This window comes from Convolutriloba macropyga, chromosome 13 (assembly GCF_964194025.1).
Source record: "Convolutriloba macropyga chromosome 13, txConMacr16.3, whole genome shotgun sequence".
In the NCBI taxonomy this organism is placed as follows: Eukaryota; Metazoa; Xenacoelomorpha; order Acoela; family Convolutidae; genus Convolutriloba; species Convolutriloba macropyga.
This window is the reverse complement of record NC_134480.1, coordinates 44,100,621-44,108,120: the sequence shown is the minus strand read 5'-3', so window position 1 is coordinate 44,108,120 and position 7,500 is coordinate 44,100,621. Positions and strand designations below refer to the sequence as shown.

The window sequence follows — 7,500 nt, the reverse complement described above, 5'->3', positions numbered from 1 at the left end:
TAATTGCCTGCAAAGCAGCTTAAATATAAATAGTGTGTATACTACTATAGTAATTACTGGTTGAAAGCTACAAAAGTACGACACTACTATGCTCAGACTTAGTTTTGTGGTATGAGTATTTTTCAGACTATACAGGATAAGTTTAGCCTGGGTGAACTCTATGACCTCAATTTAATCAAAATGAACAAAAACTGCACATAAAGAAACCTAAAAAGTTCTGGAGATACAATGTTTCAGAACTGAATTAAGTTTTAACTCTCGAAATATGAAATATGCTGGTTCAGCGCTGAAAAGCTCTGCGACTCAAGTCCGGTTAAATTTCAACGCAAATGGATAACAAATAACCGTGACAAATATCAATGACAAATATTCCTCATTTTGAATAAATTTGAAATGGTTTACCTCAATATCACTGATGTCCTCGAAAGCCTATAAAGCCTTTTTCTTAAAACATGGGGAGCGGACAACCCCTGTTGAGGAATTTTATTTTTCACTTGTAAGAAATCGTTGCAAGCTGGGATTCGAAACATTGACCTCCCGATACATTACCTGATGCACTGCCCACTGCGCTATCAGGCCCCTACTACAGATATGCTAAAACAATTTTATAGACAAAAATTTGTTCAAGAGCAATCAAACGGCGAAAAAACTATCAAAAACGATTTTATTCAAAAAAACGGCGTAAGAAAAGACGAAAAACCGGCGAAGTAACGATAATTTCTTACACCTAAAAGACAACTTAAACGACGGAAAACGAAGAAAACGAAGAAAACGACGACAAAACGACGAAAACGACGACAAAACGACGAAAACGACGATTTCTTAAGAAAAGATTGTCGTTTTTTCGTCGTTGTCCTCAACACGGGAATGCTGGCACCAGCAAGCAAAATGGCTTGCTCAAAATGTAGGATTGGCGACATAATGTCCAATATCCTCAGCTTTATTCTTCTCCAATTAGCAGGAATCTTGGCCGAAAGACTAATATAAATGAGTTAAATGCAAAAATATTATTTGTTAAAGGTTGCTTTCACCAGTTTCTTTGCACTGCTCAAGAGCAGCAGCTGATCAACAGCCAGTCAACAACAAAGTTCCAAATTTTGCTTATCTTCCTCAAAAATAACAATTTCCTAGTCTGAATGAAATCTTAATTTTTCCTAAGTCTGAACGCAATGAAACAATGTAAAATTTGCAAATAATTGCTAATTTTCACTGCTAAAGATTTATTTAGATATTTTTGCAAACAAAGTAGGGTTCCAGATATCGTAAAAACATTTCCATTGAAAAGTTCCCATTGAAGCACTCAGAGCTACTTAAAGTTATGTGCCATCCGACTCGGATGCTACAATATTACCTGAATTGGTCCGACTCTTTCAAAGTATTGCTGCAAATATTTCAAAACTCTAGGCAAAACCGAACATCTCCACATTTGTCTACATTCAGTTGTTCTTTTTACGTCGTAATTTTGACTGTAAACATAATAATTTTAAACATCGTCTTTAAATTACAAAAATGCTTCCTTTATTTTTGTCTTATGTCCTCAGACAATGTTCACTTACCGTGAGATCGAAACTTTTCGACTTCTAGTAAAATCAGCTGACCACAAGACCCAACGTTGTTTTTTTGGTTTAGACTTACGTTAAGAAAGATATGTGTGCCGCTTTAGTTGTTTCTTTTCAGGGTATAACGTGCCCCAATTTTTGGGCACACTCTCTTTTTGGTTTAAGGTTTGTTTGTTTTCTTTCATTTTTTGACACAATGTGTCTAGCTTTTCCGAGACAAAATGTTACCCACTTTTGGGACACACTTGTCTTTAGTTTTCTTCTGTTTTTCTCACGTCGTGCACAATTCTGTGTATTTCCGCGGTTTTTTGTATTTTTTTCTGCTTCTTATAGACATTTCCACAAGGTTACCTCTTCGATGAGGACCCCACCTTTGCCATCGGACTTAAAAATCTCTTTTTTTGCCGTGACACGACAAGAAATTCAAGAATAAGATTTAAAAATTTACAAAGAAAACAGAAAAATAAATATAAAACCAAGAGAGTGCCGCGTTCTTGATGTCATAGATATTAATTTCGTGATAATTGTTCTATTTATTATTATTTTTATTATTATTATTATTATTATTATTTTTATTATTATTATTATTATTATTAATATTATTATTATTATTATTATTATTATTATTATTATTATTTTTATTATAATTATTATTATTATTATTATTATTATTATTATTATTATTATTATTATTATTATTATTATTATTATTATTATTATTAGTATTATTATTATTATTATTATTATTATTATTTTTACTATTATTATTAATACTATTATTATTATTATTATTATTATTATTATTATCATTATTATTATTATTATTATTATTATCATTATTTTTAATATTATTATTATTATTTTTATTATTATTATTATTATTATTAATATTATTATTTTTTTTATTATTATTATTTTTATTATTATTATTATTATTATTATTATTATTATTATTATTACTATTGTTATTATTATTTTTTATTATTATTATTATTATTATTATTATTATTGTTGTTATTATTATTATTATTGTTATTATTATTATTATTATTATTATTATTATTATTATTATTATTATTATTGTTATTATTATTATTAATATTATTATTATTGTTATTATTATTATTATTATTATTATTATTATTATTAATATTATTATTATTATTATTATTATTAGTATTAGTTATTTTTTTTTATTATTATTATTATTATTATTATTATTATTATTATTAATATTATTATTATTATTATTATTATTATTATTATTATTATTATTATTATTATTATTATAATTATTATTATTATTAGTATTATTTTTATTATTATTATTATTATTATTATTTTTATTAATATTATGATTATTATTATTATTTTTATTATTATTATTATTATTTTTATTATTATTATTATTATTATTATTATTATTATTATTATTATTATTATTATTATTTTTATTGTGGTACTAGAGTAACTTGTAACAAACATTACGTTTATAGCACTTCATGTTTACAGCATCATTTAGTAACCCTCGTCTTCAGTGCAGTAGTTTAATAGTCCCTCCTTGCAGTATATTCAAACTTTACACGCTGTACGTTAGTTTTTTTTTTGTTTCGTCATCCGTAGCACAAATGACTAATTCCTCGCCGATAGGTACTTGACCTTGACTAGCTGTTAGTTGGGTTGGCAGCGAACTGCCTAACTGCAGTTCTGCCTAAGTGTGAATGAATTAAAGTTGTCAACGAATACGTCTTTTATATCGTCACGATACATACAGCTAACGTACAACATGTTACAGTCAGAGTTATAAGGTAAGACACTACTAGGTCTAAAACCATTTTGGGAAAACCCAGTAGTAAACCGCCAATACCATGGGAAAAGTGGAGAAGCGAACTCAAGATGGCAATCGTCGCTATGACAAACATTCACGTGGAAGACCTCCTTAGAGAGAAACCAACAGCAGTCATTTACCCCCCAGAACCGGCGGAAGAGCCACCCGTAAACAACCCCACCCAAACAATGGAACGAGAGAGACTCACACGCTACCATCAAGCCATAACAAAGTGGAAAAATGAGTGCAACGCCATTGACCGAGTAGGCAAATTGTGTGGAGATAAGCCCTGGGACATGGCAGACATGAAAGTCAAGTCCTTAATAAACCTTAGTCTAGGAGTAGAAGGAAGAAAAATGCATGGCAGAAGGTTTCCACGCACAAATGTAGAAACGAAAATCACGCAAGAAATTCGGGAAGAACTGGAAATTACCTTCATCCGACCAAGTAACGTAACGTTCGACCGGTGTCTGCTATTGACACGTCGTCAACAACGGGGGGAAACAATGGAACAATTCCATTCCGCACTTCGCTCGTTAGCGGAACACTGTCAACTGGGCCATTTAGAAGATGAACTTCTGCGTGACATATTTACCGCAAATATGATTGACACAGAAATACAGAAGGAATTACTTAAAGTCACCTTATCGCCTTAAAAAGCACTCGAAGTCGCAATTGGAAATGAATTGGGAGCAAGAAACCAACTTGCAATTCAGTCAAAGCATGCGCTCGCACCAAAGGACAAGCCAGAAAACGTGATGGTCATATCTAGCTCACGATTCAAAGGCACAGGAAGACCACCTCGAAAAAGAAGTAGAAGAAGAACTAAAGAAACTACAAGCGAGTGGACACATTAAAAAACTAGACAAGTGTAGCGAGGAATTTTTCATCTCACCTATTGTCATTACAGTTAAACGGGACAAACCAATCAAACTGGCAAGGGACGCCAAAACGAACAATATGGCAATTTATAAGAATAAGTATCAAATGCATAACATCGACTGTCTAATGGATAGTATCGCTCAAACAATCACTCAAGCGTCCGACGAGGGAGAAGTACAATTCTCGACAATTGACTTACGCTACGCGTACAGTCAACTTCCACAGGACCCAGAGACAGCAAAACACTGCAATTTCAACATCATAGGCGGACAAGCCACCGGAACATATAGATTCAAAACTGGATTTTGTGGTCTCACAGACATGCCAGCTGAATTTCCAAAAGCTATAGAAATAACATTAGCTAACCCCACAAATACATTTAGTTTCCTAGACGACATAATAATAGTCACAGGGGGAGGAATCCAAAATCATAAAGAAAAACTATTCAAATGCCTAGACAAATAAGACGAAGAAAAGCTAGCAATAAACCTCAAAAAATGTCATTTTGCAAAAACAAAAATCTCATGGCTTGGATATTAAATCAATAAAAACGGCATTAAGCCAATAGTCTCAAAGACACAAGCAATCCTTAACCTTCAACAACCTACAACACAGAAACAACTGAAATCGTTCTTAGGCAGCATTCACCATTTAACGAAATTCATCCCAAACCTAGCCGAAACATGTAAAGACTTTCACAAGCTCTTACAGAAAGAAACAAAATTTGTTTGGCAGGAGCAACACGAATCAGCATTCAACAAGATAAAAGACAACATACGTCATCTCAACGAAAACACACACTTCAATACTAACCCTAAGACTAGAGTCAAAACAGACGCCTCAAGAGGAGGGCTAGGCGCAGTACTAGAACAAGAAACGTGCGACGGCTGGGTCAAAATCGCTTACGCCTCCAGGTTCCTAGAGAAAAAAAATATAGTATCAATGAACTCGAACTACTGGAAGTAGTATGGGCACTAGAACATTTCAAATACTATTTATTAGGACATTAAGTCACCGTTCAAACGGATCATCGGGCGCTCTTAACCATTCTGAAAGAACGATCATCAAAAACACACCAAAGCCGTCTAACACGATGATGCGATAGACTGATCCCATTTACATTCACAATAGAACACATCCCCGGATCGAAAATGGGGATGGCGGATTACATGTCACGAAACCCAGATCAAGTAGCAACCCCACCCAGCACATACGACGCTGATTTTATAATCGCACAAATAAACGTCATCAAAGACACATTGAATATAATCCGCAAACGAGGACGACCTAAGAAAGAGAACACGGAAAAAGATGAGCATACAATTAAAATCGTAAGGCGTAGGGGCAGACCTAGAAAACATGCCATAAATACAAAATATGCCAAACGCGCCGCTCAACAAAGCACCACTACCGCGCATCACGATTCCGACACTCAAACGACAACAGGGATGGAATCACCCCACGAATACAACAATTTCAAAAAGCCCATGGAACTGTCTTACGATTCCAAGCTATTAAATTTCGGGGTAAAATCGCCGCACGATTCCACCACAACTAAACCACAAGCACATAATTCGTGGGACAATAACAAGCCTAACCACCTAAACGAGCAATTAAGCCAGACATCAAGGAAAAAAAGAGTTACAGCAACAATTACAGCTTACGCAGCAAACGCAAAAAGGCAAGTGAACAAATTCCAAACACGGAAAATGACGTCACACATAACAAGACAGTATTGAACCACACAATTAACAAAGCTCATCTGCCAATTTCGTTATCCCCTTCTCAGCAGCACTTACAAAATTTACATTTATCTACACCAAGTAAAATGAGTAAATCAACTAAAACTCCGAATTTCCAAGCCTCGCCATCAAAATCAAAATTTTCAATGAGCAATTTTTTAGTCCATCTAAATCACCGTCAGCAGAAAACCAACAACATCTAAATGATAAAGAACTGAATGACAAGATACAGGGGGTATTCAACATGAAATTGATCGCAGCCATGATCAATAGAGACTCTGTCCTACGAGAAGTGAGAGACTGTATCCTCGCTGACGAGGAGCAAAGATGCAAAAGACTCTGCAAACAGATCCACGGCCAATGGCGGAACCTCAGTACCCACAACGTTTCCATATTGGTTGAAAATAAAATCGCGATCCCACACGTCATGAAAGAGCCAGCTATGGAGATCGTGCATGCAACCCACCCCGGTGCGTGGGAGATGACCGAACTTGGCCAACGATTATGGTGGCTTTACATCAACCGGGATCTCATAAGCAAATCTAAGACGTGTAGACCATGCAATGAATTTGGTAAGAATCTAAAAAGCATAATTCCAAAAACAAAGTGAGCCCCTTCCACGATGCTCAGAACCTAACGAAGAAATACAAATCGATTTCGGTGGCCCAATTATAGATGGGCAAGGTCGTGAAATACATTTCTTAGCCTGCATAGATCGCTTCTCGAATTTCCCAACACTCAAATTATACAATAACGCCAATGGTCCTAATATTGAAAATTTTTTAAACGAGTACATAGTACGACACGGTGTACCACGCAATCTAAGAACAGATCAAGCGCGTTGCCTAAAAGGCAATAAAGAACAACAAATTTGTGATAAGCATAACAGCAATATATTCTTTGCCCCAGCCAACGACCATCGTGCCATTGGTTTAGGTGAACGCATTGTACAAACAGTCAAATGTCGTCTGGGATGTATAAAATTAGACCCTAACCAAAAGCCGTTTAATATAAAACAAGCACGAAGCCAGATCACGTACGAACTACGCATTTGCAGGAAGAAATCAACAAATATATCTCCGTTTGAGGCCCACCATGGGAGAAAACCTAAAACCGCCCTTACTAATGCAACTACAACCGCACAAAAATTAACCTTGACTGGTCTAACACAATTCACGCATATTTAGATGAAAACATTATCAGACTTAATCAGCGACGAGCGGTGGGAGCAGTCAGACCTAGACGGCGACAGAGAAGTCATGGAGGCAAAAGCCAAGAAGCTGAAAGAAGCAAAAGAGGATACCGGCGACATACCAGGCATTATCAAAATGGAATCATCCAAGTTCGAAAAGCCATTAGTGGAAACAAGTCCGAAATTGCTATTAGCGAGAAAAAAAAACTGGCGACCACCAGAAGCAAAAAGAACCTTCAAGGGCTTTACGAAGCGGTACCAGATGACACGGTACTAGTGAAAACGACTGACGCAACC

At 35.0% G+C, this 7,500-nt stretch overlaps 1 protein-coding gene across 1 annotated transcript in view; it reads right to left on the bottom strand.

Moving 5' to 3' along the window:
• Positions 1-7,500, bottom strand: part of LOC142351953 (uncharacterized) — a 30,853-nt gene that overhangs the window by 8,641 nt on the left and 14,712 nt on the right. The window lies entirely within an intron of this gene.